A 16355-nucleotide genomic window follows, 5' to 3' on the forward strand; every position below is an offset into this window, starting at 1 on the left:
TCGTGTACACTTATTTTTCAGATGTTATCGCAGGTGCAGTGAAAAGCTTATGTTTCTAGCTCCAACAGTGCAATAATACCTAACCATACAAAACAATACAAAAACATATATATCTTTAAAAAATATATATTATTAAGAAATAGCAGAACGAGCAATGTCAGAGTCTGGTATATGATGGTGTTTATATACAGTATGAACAGTATATCAATAGAAAAGGTATGTACAGCAGAAGTTATACAGACTGAGCCTTGACAAGAATACAGTATATACATATGAAGTGGGTGAACATTATTAAAGTGACCAGTGTTCAGTGATATAGGGCAGCAGTCTCTAAAGTGCATGGTAGAGTACCGGGTGGTAGCCGGCTAGTAACAGTGAATAAGTTCATGGCAGGGTGCTGGGCGGAGGCGAGCTAGTGGTGATGATTTAACAGTCTGAGGCCTGTAGATAGAAGCAGTTTTTTTGTCTCTCTGTACCACCTTTGATGCACCTGTACTGTCTCCGCTTTCTAGATGGTAGCGGGGTGAACAGTCTATGGCTTGGGTGGCTCAAGTCTGCTTGGCCTTTCTGTGACACTGGTTCCTGTAGATGTCCTGGAGGCCAGGTAGTGTGCCCCCGGTGATGCATTGGGCTGACTGAACCACCCTCTGGAGAGCCCTGCATTGGCTGACTGCTCAATTGCTGTACCATGGCGATGATACAGCCTGACAGAATGCCACTTCTTCAGCCTCCTGAAGTTGAAGAGGCACTTTCTTTACCACACTGTCTGTGTGGATGGACCAATTCAGGTTGTCAGTGATGCGCACACCGAGGAACTTGAAGCCTTTCACCCTATCCACTGCGGCCTCATCGATGTAGCTGGGGGAATTCTCTCTGCTGTCTCCTGAAGTCCACGATGAGCTCCTTCATTTTGTTGACATTGAGGGAGGGGTGATTTTCCTGGCACCACTCATCCAGGGCCCTTACCTTCTCCCTGTAGGCTGTCTCGTTATTGTTGGTAATTAGGCCAACCACTATTGTGTTGTCTGAAAGCTTGATGACTGAGTTGGAGACGTGCATGGCCATGCAGTCATGGGTGAACAAGGAGTACAGGAGGGGGCTGAGCACGCACCATTGTGGGGCCCCCGTGTTATGGATCAGCGTAGCGGAAGTGTTGCCTAGCTTCACCACCTGGGGTCGGCCCATCAGGAGGTCCAGGACCCAGTTGCACAGGGCAGGGTTCAGACCCAAGGCCGCGAGCTTAGTGATTAGCTTGGAGGGCACTATGGTGTTGAAGGCTGAGCTGTAGTTGATGAAAAGCATTCTTACATATGTATTCCTCTTGTCCAGATGGGATAGGGCAGTGTGCAGTGCGATGGCGATTTGTGTCATCAGTGGATCTGTTGGGGCGTTATAAAAAATATTGTGGCTCTAGGGTGTCGAGTAAGGTGGATGTGATATGGTCCTTAACTAGCCTTTCAAAGAATTCCATGATGACAATAGTGAGTGTTACGATTGACAGTCATTTAATTCAGTTACATTCGCTTTCTTGGGTACAGGAAAAATTGTGGACATCTTGACTGCAATACGGAGAGATTGAAAATGTCCGTAAACAGTCCAGCCAGCTGGTCTGAACATGCTCTGATGATGCAGCTTGGGATACCATCTGGGCCGGCAACCTTGTGAGGGTAAACAAACTTAAATGGCCTTTGTCGGCGGCACTGTTTTTCTTGAAGCGGACGAAGGTGTTTAGCTTGTCTGGGTGCGGTGTATGCGACGTAGCTGGCTTTCCCTTTATAATCTGGGATTGTCTTGAGTCCCTAACACATACGTCTTGTGTCTGAACAGTTGAATTGCAACCTTCACGTTGTCCCTGTACTGTTGTTCTGCCTGTTTGATTGGCTTACGGAGAGCATAGTTGGACCATTTCTGCTCGTCCGTGTTCCCAGTCACCTTGCCGTGGTTAAATGTGGGGGTTCACACTTTTAGTTTTGTGCGAATGCTTCAATCTATCCACGTTTTTGGTTTGGATAAGTTCTAATCGTCACAGTGGGAACAAACTCCTCTATGCCCTTCCCGATGAGCTCAGTCACCGAGTCAGTGTAATACTGTTCTCAGAAGCAACCCGAAACATATCCCAGTCTGCATGATCAACACAATCTTGAAGCATAGATTCTGTAATGCTCTAGGTGTCGGGGTGTAGTGGAATCAGACGCAGGAACAGCAGAGCTTCAATACGTTGAGTTTAATTCCCAACCCGTAAACCAAAAATGTCCAAACCGGACTACTGGGTGTCAAATAAACACCTGTCTTCAAACATGAAGACAAAACCAGTACACAAACACGAACCACTCCCGAAATCCCAAAGAAACAGACGAACAATCCCGCACAAAGAAGCAGACAGGCTGGCTGACTAATAAAGCCACCCTGATTGCCAATTCCCTCAAACCAGGTGATACACATAAACACATAAGGAGGGGGAGGAAAAAGAGTCAGTAGCAGCTAGTAGGCCGGTGACGACGACCGCCGAGCGCCACCCGAACGGGAAGGAGAGCCTGCCTCGGTTGAAGTCGTGACAGTACCCCCCCTCTGACGCGCGGCTCCCGCAGCGCGCCGACACCGGCCTCGAGGTCGACCCGGAGGACGAGGCGCAGGGCGCTCCGGATGGAGGCGATGGAAATCCTTTACCATAGATGGATCCAACATGTCCTCCACTGGTACCCAGCACCTCTCCTCCGGACCGTACCCCTCCCAGTCCACGAGGTACTGCAGGCCCCTCGCCCGGCGTCTCGAGTCCAGAATGGCCCGTATCGTGTACGCCGGGGACCCCTCGATGTCCAGAGGGGGAGGAGGGACCTCCGGTACCTCACCGTCCTGCAGGGGACCAGCTACCACCGGCCTGAGGAGAGACACATGAAACGAGGGGTTAATACGATAATAGGAAGGGAGTTTTAATCGATAACACACCTCATTTATTCTCCTCAGGACTTTGAATGGCCCTACACACTGCGGCCTCAGCTTCCGGCAGGGCAAGCGGAGGGGTAGGTTTCGGGTCGAGAGCCAGACCCTTTCCCCCGGTACAAACACGGGGGCCTCACTGCGGTGGCGGTCAGCGCTCCTCTTCTGCCTTCCAGTAGCTTGTTGAAGGGACTCCCGGACGGCCCTCCAGGTCTCCTTGGAGCGCTGTACCCACTCCTCCACCGCAGGAGCCTCGGTCTGGCTCGGATGCCATGGTGCCAGGACCGGCTGGTAACCCAACACACACTGAAAGGGGGACACATTAGTAGAGGAGTGGCGTAGTGAGTTCTGGGCCATCTCAGCCCAGGGAATGTATCTCGCCCACTCCCCTGGCCGGTCCTGACAATACGACCGCAGAAACCTACCCACCTCCTGGTTCACTCTCTCCACCTGCCCATTACTCTCGGGGTGATACCCAGAAGTCAGGCTGACCGTGACCCCCAGACGCTCCATGAACGCCCTCCACACTCGGGACGTGAACTGGGGGCCCCGATCAGAAACAATATCCTCCGGCACCCCGTAGTGCCGGAAGACGTGAGTGAATAAGGCCTCCGCAGTCTGTAGGGCAGTAGGGATACCGGGCAACGGGAGGAGACGGCAGGACTTAGAAAACCGATCCACAATTACCAGAACCGTAGTGTTTCCCTGAGAGGGAGGCAGATCGGTCAGGAAGTCTACAGACAGATGAGACCATGGCCGTTGTGGAACGGGGAGGGGTTGCAACTTCCCTCGAGGAAGGTGCCTAGGAGCCTTACTCTGAGCGCATACCGAACAGGAGGAGACATAAACCCTAACGTCTCGAGCTAAGGTAGGCCACCAATACCTCCCCCGAAGGCTCCCCACTGTCCTCGTCACCCCAGGGTGACCCGAGGAGGGTAGGACATGAGCCCACCAAATCAGGCGGTCCCGAACACCAAGCGGTACGTACTTACGGCCCGCCGGACACTGAGGAGGCGCGGGTTCCGCCCGTAGCGCCCGCTCGATGTCCGAGTCCACCTCCCATACCACTGGCGCGATCAGCCTCGAGGCGGGGATGATGGGAGTGGGTTCAGTGGTCCTCTCCTCCGTGTCGTAAAGGCGGGACAGTGCGTCTGCCTTTACGTTTTTTGAACCGGGTCTATAGGACAACGTGTACCTAAACCGGGTGAAAAACATGGCCCACCTTGCCTGACGTGGGTTCAGTCTCCGAGCTGCCCGAATATACTCCAGATTCTGGTGGTCGGTCCAGATGAGAAAAGGGTGTTTAGCCCCCTCAAGCCAGTGTCTCCACACCTTCAGAGCCCTGACCACCGCTAACAACTCCCGATCCCCCACATCATAGTTACGCTCCGCTGCACTGAGCTTACTAGAGAAGAAAGCGCAGGGGCGGAGTTTTGGTGGCGCACCCGAGCGCTGTGATAGCACGGCACCCACCCCAGCCTCGGAAGCGTCCACCTCCACTATGAATGCTAAAGAGGGATCCGGATGCGCCAACACGGGAGCCTCCGTGAACAGAGCCTTCAACCTGTTGAAAGCTCCGTCCGCCGGCGCTGACCACCGCAACCTCACCGGACCCCCCCTCAGCAGTGAGGTAATGGGAGCCGCTACCTGGCCAAAACCCCGGATAAATCTCCGGTAGTAGTTGGCAAAACCCAAAAACCGCTGCACCTCTTTTACCGTGGTCGGAGTCGGCCAATTACGCACGGCCTTTATGCGGTCACTCTCCACCACCACCCCCGAGGTGGAAATGCGATAACCCAGGAAGGAGACGGCTTGTTTGGAAAACACACACTTCTCAGCCTTGACGTATAAGTCATGCTCCAGCAGTCTGCCAAGCACTTTGCGCACTAGAGATACATGCGCGGCGTGAGTAGTTGAGTAGATCAGAATGTCATCGATATACACAACTACCCCCTGCCCGTGCAGGTCCCTGAGAATGTCGTCTACAAAGGATTGGAACACGGCTGGAGCATTCTTTAACCCATACGGCATGACGCAGTACTCATAGTGGCCCGATGTGGTACTAAATGCGGTTTTCCACTCGTCTCCCTCCCGAATACGCACCAGGCTGTACGCGCTCCTGAGGTCCAGTTTTGTAAAGAACTGCGCTCCGTGAAATGATTCCACCGCCGAAGCGATGAGAGGTAGTGGGTAACTAAACCCCACCGTGATGGCATTTAGACCTCTATAATCAATACACGGACGCAAACCTCCCTCCTTTTTCTTCACAAAAAAGAAACTCGAGGAGACGGGTGAGATGGAGGGCCGAATGTACCCCTGTCCCAGAGATTCCGTGACATATGTCTCCATAGCCAACGTCTCCTCTTGGGACAAAGGGTACACGTGACTCTTAGGAAGCGCAGCGTTAACCTGGAGATCTATCGCACAATCCCTACCCGGTCGATGTGGTGGTAATTTCGTCGCTTTCTTTTTACAGAAAGCGATTGCCAAATCGGCATACTCGGGGGGAATGCGCACCGTGGAACCCTGGTCTGGACTCTCCACCGACGTGGCACCAATGGAAACTCCCAGACACCTTCCAGAACACTCCTCTGACCACCCCTGGAGAACCCCCTGTCTCCACGAAATATTGGGATTGTGCCGGGCCAACCAGGGAATACCCAGCACCACTGGAAACGCAGGCGAATCGATAATGTATAGACTGATACGTTCCCTATGATTCCCCTGCGTCACCATGTCCAGGGGAACTGTGGCCTCCCTGACCACCCCTGACCCTAATGGCCGGCTATCTAGGGAGTGCACGGGAAAGGGAGAATCTATCGGCACAAGCGGAACGCCCAACTCTCGGGCGAGTCCGCGATCCATAAAGTTCCCAGCTGCACCTGAATCGACTAGTGCCCTATGCTGAGAAGAGGGGAAAAAATCTAGGAAAAAAATTGAGACAAACATGTGACCGACAGGAGGTTCTGAGTGAGTTTGGTGCTGACTCACCTGGGGTGATCGAGAAGCGTCCCGCCTGACATCTCGACTCCCAGACAGACCCCCCCAGCACCGATCGGCCGTGTGTCCTCTCCGACCACAGTTGGTGCAGGGGAGGCCTCGTCCTCCGATACCCCTAGGCGCGGCCCCTCCCAACTCCATCGGGATGGGAGCCGGGGCGCTGGGTGGTGGAACGCACAGGACCCTCTCCGAACGCCCGCGGGCAGCCAGCAGATTGTCCAGTCGGATGGACATGTCGATAAGCTCATCCAACGACAGAGCGATGTCCCGACACGCTAGCTCCCTACGGACGTCCTCCCGGAGACTACACCGGTAGTGGTCAATAAGGGCCCTGTCGTTCCACCCTGATCCCGCGGCCAAGGTCCGGAACTCCAGCGCGAAATCCTGTGCGCTCCTCCTCTCCTGCCTTAGATGAAATAGTCTCTCACCCGCCGCTCGGCCGTCTGTGGGGTGGTCGAACACGGCACGAAAACGACGGGTAAACTCCGGGTAGTACTCCTTCGCGGAGTCCGGGCCATTCCAGACTGCGTTGGCCCACTCCAGAGCACGACCCGTTAGGCAGGAGACGAGGACACTCACCCTCTCCGCTCCCGAGGGAGTGGGGCGAACAGTGGCCAGGTATAGCTCCAGTTGGAGTAAAAACCCCTGACAACCTGCCGCTGTTCCATCATAATCCCTCGGGAGCGTAAGACGGAGCGCGCTGGAGCCGGGGGATGGAGAATCCTGGGGAGGGGGAGCCGAAGGTGGAGAGAGGAGCCCACTCCTCTCCCATCGCTCCATTCTCTCCATCATTTGGTCCATGGCGGATCCGATCCGATGGAGGACGGTGGTGTGGTGGAGAACCCGTTCCTCCATCGATGGGAGAGGGTTAGCTGCTGCTCCTGCTGACTCCATTATGGTGCGGGATTCTGTAATGCTCTAGGTGTCGGGGTGTAGTGGAATCAGACGCAGGAACAGCAGAGCTTCAATACGTTGAGTTTAATTCCCAACCCGTAAACCAAAAATGTCCAAACCGGACTACTGGGTGTCAAATAAACACCTGTCTTCAAACATGAAGACAAAACCAGTACACAAACACGAACCACTCCCGAAATCCCAAAGAAACAGACGAACAATCCCGCACAAAGAAGCAGACAGGCTGGCTGACTAATAAAGCCACCCTGATTGCCAATTCCCTCAAACCAGGTGATACACATAAACACATAAGGAGGGGGAGGAAAAAGAGTCAGTAGCAGCTAGTAGGCCGGTGACGACGACCGCCGAGCGCCACCCGAACGGGAAGGAGAGCCTGCCTCGGTTGAAGTCGTGACAGATTCTAATTGGTCAGACCAACGTTGAACAGTCTTTACCACTGGTACTTCATGTTTAAGTTTCTAACTATAGGAGGGGAGGAGCAGAATGGAGACGTGATCTGATTTGCAGAAAGAAGGGTGGGGGAGGGCCTTGTAGCCGTCCCAGAAGGGGGAGTAGCACTGGTCAAGAGTGCTCGATGAGCGAGTAGTAGAGGAGATGAGTTGATAAAACTTTGGTAGCATTTTCTTCCGATTTTCTTTATGAAAGTCCACAGTGACAATAACTGCAGCCTCGGGAAATATAGTTTCCAGTTTGCACAAAATCCAGTGTAGTTCCTTGAGGGCTGTCATGGCATCGGCTTGGGGGGGAATATACACGGCCGTAACAATGACTGAAGAGAACTCTCTCGGGAGGAAATCCATTTGGCATTTGATGGTGAGGTATTCCAGATTGGGAGAACAAAAGGACTTGAGTTCCTGTAAGTTACCACAATCACACCATTAGTAGTTAATCACAAAACATACACCTCCACCTTTTTCCCGGAGAGTCCTGTCCTTCTATCTGCGTGATGGACGGAGAACCTCACTGGCTGAATGGACTGGGACAGCATATCCGGAGAGAGCCATGATCCCGTTGAAATGGAGTACATTACAGTCCCTGATGCCTCTCTGGAAGGAGATCCTCGCACTGAGCTAGTCTACTTAATTGTCTAGGGACTGAATATTAGCAAGTAATATACTCCGAAGTGGTGGATGGTATACATACCTCCTGAATCTGACTAAAAGCCCACTCCTTATTTCTCTTCTCCGTCGATGGGATCTTGGAGCAGCCCTGGGATAAATGGAATTGCCTTGGAGTTTAAACAAAGAATCCAATTCAGGAAAGTCTCATTTCTGGTCGAAATGCTGATGAGGGACCAACGATCTTATATCCCAAAGTTATTTTCGGCTGTAGGTAATAATGCAAAAACATTCTGAACAAATAATGTAAGAAATAACACACACAAAATAAATACTGCAAAGTTGGCTAAGAGCTAGTGTAACAGTTTTGCTTCTGTCCCTCTCCTCACCCCTACCTGGGCTCGAACCAGGGACCCTCTGCACGCATAGACAATAGTCACCCTTGAAGCATCATTACACATTGCTCCACAAAAGCCGTGGCCCTTGCAGAGCAAGGGGAACAACTACTTCAAGGTCTCAGCGCGAGTGACATCACCGATTGAAATGCTTTTAGCGCGCACCCCGCTAACTAGATAACCATTTGACACCGGTTACACTAGAAACAAGGTGACCATGTCTGTCGGCGCCATCTTGTTTAGGTCCCATAACAACAATCTCTCCTGGTATCAAAGTGACTCTGAACACCTCACTGCACCTCACTGCACCACCCAAACACACCATATGCAAGTATTCCCTTTGTAGAACTGTAGTATTTATTATAAGTGTTAGTAGTATATCTTTCTCTGCTGTATATGTCATACATTGCCATAACTGTCCCTGCATACTGCTGTGTAAACTCACTTCAGTCTCCAGGGCAAATAAACGCCTTGAATACAAGCCATGTCTACTTGTTTGCTATATTTACAGACTAATCTGTTTTATTGAAACATGTTTACTCAACAACAAATCAGTTTAAATGATACAAACATATTGGGGTGGCAGCGTAGCCTAGTGGTTAGAGCGTTGGACTAGCAACCGAAAGGTTGCAAGAATGAATCCCCGAGCTGACAAGGCTCAAATCTGTTGTTCTACCCCTGAACATGGCAGTTAACACACTGTCATTGAAAATAAGAATTTGTTCTTAACTGACTTGCCTAGTTAAATAAAGGTAAGATAAAAATATCCAAGTACATTTCATGAATATCACAATGAATTGATCCATAAGTTGAAGTCAATGCTTTATTGGTTTCTGATGAAACTGGAATACTTTAGTCACTTGTCAAGAACCTTAAATGGTTCTTCAGCTTTCCCTATAAGATAACCCTTTGAATAACTATTTTTTGGTTCCAGGTAGAACCCTTTTGGGTTCCAAGTAGTAGTTTTTCTACAGAGGGTTCTACATGGAACCCAAAAGGGTTATCCAATGGGGACAGCCGCAGAACCCTTATTTTCTAAGAGTGTATACATATGTACAAGAGATGGCAATAGCGATACTACAATACAGTTGTGGGCATATTAGGCATTCTATATTATATTACATCAGTCTAACTGAATATGGATAATGTGTTGGTTGAATATTCCAGAATGTTCTTCAGCTGGTGAACCTCGTCCTATGTTTGTTAATAGCAGCTGGTTTAGCAGGCTTTGGCGCTGTAGCGATGTTGGGTTTTGGGAGCTGTGACTCTGGCTCCTTGTAGACAACTGTCTTGTCCTTTCTGCACTCCACAGTCAGGTGGACAAGCCTCTCCCTGAATTGGTGGGTTCGGGGTTCATACACTTCCTCGATCACCCACTGCTTTGACCTCAGAAGATTTGTTTGTACTGCAAGTCTCCTGGAAAGACATGAAGACCGATCATGAGGATGTGTAAAACATAAAGACTGCTTCTACACCTTGCATTGCTTGCTGTTTGGGGTTTTAGGCTGGGTTTCTGTACAGCACTTTGAGATATCAGCTGATGTAAGAAGGGCTTTATAAATACATTTGATTTGATTTGATCATGAGGATGTGTAACAATACAAGAAACCATGTTAATCTGTCAAAAAAAAGGGTACAGTAGATGGTATGTGTTTTGTTACACTCAGAGTCAATGATGGGGCATTGAGGTGAGCTGTTATCAAATGTGTGAAAAGTTTGAAGGGGGCTTGACTTGTAGACAGTAGTGTATTGTCTTGAGTAGGCAAGCACTGCCAACAATTGAGTGAATAGGCTAGAAGAATATACTAACAGCTCCTCTCCCCCATGCGAAAGAATTGAAAGGTTTGAGGAGCACTTGGCTTGTAAACAGTTTAGTCTATTGGTGATTTTATTTTTTCACGAGGGTATTGTACTTTTATAAGTACCTTTGGCTGTCCTGGCTTGTTTCCTAGTCAAATGATGTTTAGCTTGAGCTGAACTTTCATCCAAAGGGTCTTCCGGCTCTGTACTACTAAAGCTGGTGTCAAGGTTACCGTCATTAGCAGCAGCAGGATTACTGTAGGACACAGTAGTCTGTGATTACTACTTTGTCCCCATCAATACACACTCAATCAAGGTACTATAGCCCCCATCCCCTCATGTCAATAGATCAGGCACACTAACCTTTGCACACAATACCCACCCCCAACAGACACCAGTCAGTCACCCACACCATCCCCTGAACGATGCATGAACAATCAACTAAGCCTCCATAATACAGAAAACTACAGTAGAAGTTGTAGCCTACTTGTAAACACACCAACTATAACAACAAGACACGGACCATGTTTATGCCTAGCTCCAGTATATTTATTTGCTGATCATGAAGTCATGGAAAGATTTAGCAAAGTTGACTTACACTAGTTCCTGGTGCTGAGGTTGATGTTGATGTCGCTGCGGATGTTGATGGGATCGGACTCTAAATAGAACACAGTCACGTTAGCCTCTGTGGTAGTTAGTTAGCTAGCTAGCTAATGGTTAGATACTGTCCGGTAGGCTGTAGCTAACATAACCTAATGTAGCTAACGTTAGCTTGAAAAGTTACAAATCGGCTGGCTAATTACAATGGGTCACAATTTATTTGGATAGTCCATCTGTAGATGGTCTACAGATTGGCCACCACATAGTTTTATTATAATAAGACAATAAAAAACACATTTTTGACCAATGGGTAAAATAATATATTAAAGTTCCTTCAGAAAGAATTCATACCCCTTGACTTACTCCACATGTTGTGTTAAAGCCTGAACTCAAAATTGATTAAATTTACTTTTTTTCTCACCCATCTACACAAAATACCCCATAATAACAAAGTGAAAGATCTCATTTACATAAGTATCCACACCCCTGAGTCAATACTTTGTAGAAGCACCTTTGGTAGCAATCTTTCTGGGTAAGAGCTTTCCGCACCTGTATTGTGCAACATTTGCCCATATTATTATTTTCAAAATTCTCCAAGCTCTGTCAAATTGGCTCTTGATCATTGCTTGACAGCCATTTTCAGGTCTTGCCCTAGATTTTCAAGCAGATTTTAGTCAAAACTGTAACTTGGCCACTCGGAACTCGGAACATTCACTGTCTTCTTGGTAAGCAACTCCAGTGTAGATTTGGTCTTGTGTTTTGGGTTGCTGCCATGCTGAAAGGTGAATTCATCTCCCAGTGTCTGGTAGAAAGCAGAGTGAACCTGGATTTCCTCTAGGATTCTTGCCTGTGCTTGGCTCCTTTCCGTTTATTTTTTATCCTAAAAAACTCCACAGGCCTTAACAATTACAAGCATACCCATAACTTGATGCAGCCACCACTATGCTTGAAAATATGGAGAGTGGTACTCAGTAATGTGCTGTATTGGATTTGCACCAAACATAACACTTTGTATTCAGGACAAAAAGTTAATTGCTTTGCTACATTTTTTGCAGTATTACTTTAGTGTCTTGTTACAAACAGGCATGTTTTTTTATATTTGTATTCTGTACATGCGTCCTTTTTTTCACTCTGTCAATTAGGTTAGTATTGTGCAGTAACTACAATGTTGTTGATCCATCCTCAGTTCTCACAGCCATTAAACTCTGTAACTGTTTTAAAGTCACCATTGGCCTCATGGTGAAATCCCTGAGTGGATTCCTTCCTCTCAGGCAAATCAGTTAGGAAGGACACCTGCATATTTGTAGTGACTGGGAGTATTGACACACCAGCCAAAGCGTAATTAATAACTTCACCATGCTTAGGGCTGTGGCGGTCATTACATTTTGTCAGCCGGTGATCGTCAAGCAAATAACTACTGGTATCACATTAATTGACCATTAATTAACATAAACAGGTTTACCATCTCCTGGCTTCCACGCATAGCCTGCAAGCCACTGATGCAGACCTTTGGAACATCTACATTTTAAAAAGTCTAATAAATCCATTTAATATAGCCTACACCATCACAATAAATCCATTATTTATTTTAGTCAGGTCTAAAGAAACATGATATGAAGAAAATGTAGTCTATTTCAGAAGAACAGAATAGCATACTCAGATTTTCCTTATGTTAGGCCCTGATCTAGCTATGCAATATGGCTGTGGGCTACACTAGTTCATTTAGCAGACAAGATTTGCTTAGAATTCCGTGGCATTATTTTATAAAGAATACAATTGAACATAGCTGAATAAAATAGAAAGGATATTTTCTCCAAATGATTTCCAAGGGAGTGTGCACATGTAGCTATTCTGTGTTGAGCAGTTAACAAAGAAACAGGTCCTCCTATATGCTACATTTATAGTTATTTATGGAACTTTAGTGATAAAAACATTGGGATATATGTTTTGACTTTTATTACCCTAAGGCTGCATGATGCGACTAATGATGGTTTTTTTTAAAGTCACATGAAAGGCATGAGCACTGCTTTCTTTCTTGTGGAGGTTTCACCCACTTCATCAGTCTCTCATTCACAATTTGACAAGCACTTGATAATATTCTCACCAGGCCTCGAATTTCCCGGCGGCATCCCCCTTGTGTGGTCGTAATGCTGTCAGGACCCGGTTACGAACTTGGGTCTCCGGTGAGAGAAACAGTCCCTTAGCAAACTGAGCCACTAATAGTCGGCAGAACCCAGAAGATGAGGCAGACACAGCAGTACTTGAAACGGTGTTTTAATAAAGTAAAAAGGAAAGTACTTCAGGCAAAAATATAAATCCACAACGTAAAAAGTAATTCCAAGAGAAAAAGGTATATCCTCCAAGTCACAAGGTAAATCCACAAAAGTGGTAAGTACAGCAGGGAAAAAAACTCAAAAGAAAAATAAATAAATAAACGAGAACAAAAACAGAGTACCTCAAGAGAATCCAACTGGAGTAACAAAAGTTCACAGCATGGCTGGGGCTGGGTGCCAACATTTACATTTAACATTCAAACACAGAGTAAAGAACTGAGGAAAACTAAGGGTTTAAATACATACAAGGGAAACGAGGCACAGGTGCAAATAATAACTGGAAATAAGGGAAAACAAAAGGGTCAAAAAAGCCCAATGGGGGCATCTAGTGACCAAAACAGGAACAATCTTGGCCAAATCCTGACAAATGCTCCCTAAAAAATGCATGCCTTTTGCGGCCAAAGTGGCCGTTGTGCCCTTGGGCTGAACATACTTTTCATCAGCCAATAAGATGAGTAGGTCTAGCGAACAGCAAAAGCACTAGCCTATGTCAATCTACTATCTCCCATAGTACAATTCTATTCTAGTACTATTCTATTGGTCAACTTGTCCTTCTGTGCAAGAAAGAAATATTAGGCATTTTCTTCACATTATAAGCGCAGCAATGTGCACACGGCAGTAGACTATAAGCGCAAATGTTACAAAATACAATCAATTAGCAGGAAAACACTGTTCTCAGAAGTGACCGCAAATGCGATTATGCATGATTGCTTTATTTTAAAGGATGCCTTTTTATATTGAAAATGATCTTCCCTAAACTTGAAACTCACACGCCACCTATGTGTGCCAGTTAGTCTCTACACCGGTTGTAAAGCGGATGAATGTGATTCATTTTAAGAAGTTGTTTGGCCACATTAGTTGTGATACAAACCTTACCAAAACATATATGCGTATGGGCTAGGCTACATGAAGTGTGCGACTATGATATGAAAAACGCACAAAATGGCATGCACTGTTTCTTGCCTTACTGCATATGCTGGGCAGCATTCCCAAGTGATAATACATCATTCACAAGTGATAGGCTAATATTGTCACCGATCAGACTATTCCTAATTTAATCTTGTCTTTCCATATACTAAATAATATGTGTGAAATTTGTTTTATTTGAATGGACCATTATCATGCACCTGTCTCGTGGCAGTGGAAAAAAATAAATGTCATCTATGCACTTAAATAGCGAATGGAGGACACTTTTCCCGTGGTTCATTTTCATGCCAGCCAGGTTAAACACCATTAATGCACACAGAACAGAGTCCATGCATCTTATTATGTCAGTGAAGCAAATGCTTACTACTGAACTTATTTAGGCTTGCCATAACAAAGGGGTTGAATACTTATTGACTCAAGGCATTTCAGCTTTTCATTTGCAATTAATTTGTAAAAATTTCAAAAAACCTAATTCCATGTTGACAATATGGTGTATTGTGTGTAGGCCAGTGAGAGAAAAAAAACTGAAAATAATCATTTTAAAAATCAGGCTGTAACACAACAAAATTCGTAAAAAGTCAAGGGGTTGTGAATATTTTCTGAATGCACTGCAATTGTGTAGATACTCTAAGTAAACCAATGGACCAAACCTCATGTCTCTATCATAATCTGTTCAACATTTATTGGAGTTTTTACCCTGGTAGGATGGCCAAAATTAGGGTGACTAAATCAAGAGGCCAGGGGGGAAAAAGTAGTAAAAAAGCTGACGCAATACTATTTTCCAGATACATGTGAGAATTAAGGCTAACTGACAAGCTCACCGTTGAACTAATCTTTCTTCTTGAATCCAGAGGACATAAAACAATATAGGAGTTAAGATAGATTTTGAGACATTGTAAGGACAGACACTGGGAGACGAGAAGCAAGTACAGAGAGTGAACATTTAATAAAACCGACAAAAAACAAACAAGGACAGCATCTGGACAGGGAAAACATAATGACAATAATGCTGACAAGTGGGAACAAACTGAGGAGCAGACAGATATAGAGGGGCAATCAACAAAGTAATGGAGTTCAGGTGAGTCCAATATTGCACAGATGCGCATAATGATGGTGACAAGTGTGCGTAATGATGGGTCACCTGGTGTCCTTGAGCGCCAGAGGGGGAGCGGGAGCAGGCATGACATGTAGTATTTTCATATTTTAGTATATGCTTTTGATAAAGCTAAAAAACTGTTATTTTTAGAAGATTTCTCTCTGTGAAATGTCAACGGAGCACTGAGCATTTAATTCAGTTTGTGACATGTTAGTTAGGCTTTTGCGACCCACGGAAACAACTTTGCAGACGAACACCACAACATGTAAAATCCTCAAAAGCAAGCTCTGTTAAGTGCTCAGTGTTTATTATTGGCTGTATTAGGTTACGAAATCAGACTTTTGGGATATTGTCTTGGTAAAATGTATAACATAAGGAAGTGACATTTCTTCCCCAAAGCGCATTTTCACCCACTCTAGGCAGCATGGATGGACACATTTACATTTTAATAATTTAGCAAACTCTCTTATCCAGTGCGACTTACATTTAGTGCATTATTCTTAAGATAGCTAGGTGGGACAACCAGAGGTGGCAGAACAGAGTGCTCAGGTTGGGATGTAGGGTTTGAGCATAGTCGGAAGGTAGGAGGGGAAGTTCCTCTTGCTGCTCCGTACCATGGTCTTGTAGTGCAGGGTTTCCCAAACTCGGTCCTGCTACCCGCCCTAGCACAACACGGCTGACTCAAATAATCAAAGCTTGATGATGAGTTGGTCATTTGATTCAGCTGTGTAGTGATAGGGCAAAAAGCTAAACGTGCACCCAGCGATGGCCCCAGGAACGAGTTTGGGCTTCAACTGGAAGCTAGTGGAGTGTGCGGAAGAGAGGGGTGACATGGAAGAACGTGGGAAGGTTGAACACCAGGTGGGCTGCGGCATTCTGAATAAGTTGCAAGGGTTTGATGACACAAGCGGGGAGCCCAGCCAACAGCGAGTTGCAGTAGTCCAGATGGGAGATGACAAGTGCCTGGATTAGGACCTGCGCTGCTACCTGTGTAATACTCTGTTGTAGACCATGAACCTGCAGGAGCGAGTCACTGCTTTGATGTTTGCAGAGAACGACATGTTGTTGCCCAGGGTCACGCCAATGTTCTTTCCACTCTGGGAGGGGGACACCGTGGAGTTGTCAACCATGATAGAGAGATCTTGGAGTGGGCAGGCCTTCCCAGGGAGAAAGAGCAGCTCCGTCTTGTTGAGCTTGATGTGGTGGGCCGACATCCGAGCTGAGATATCTGCCAGACACACAGAGATGCGTGTCGCCACCTAGGAGTCAGAAGGGGGAAGGAGAAAAGTAGTTG

This window comes from Salvelinus namaycush, chromosome 4 (genome assembly GCF_016432855.1).
Source record: "Salvelinus namaycush isolate Seneca chromosome 4, SaNama_1.0, whole genome shotgun sequence".
Taxonomy (NCBI): Eukaryota; Metazoa; Chordata; class Actinopteri; order Salmoniformes; family Salmonidae; genus Salvelinus; species Salvelinus namaycush.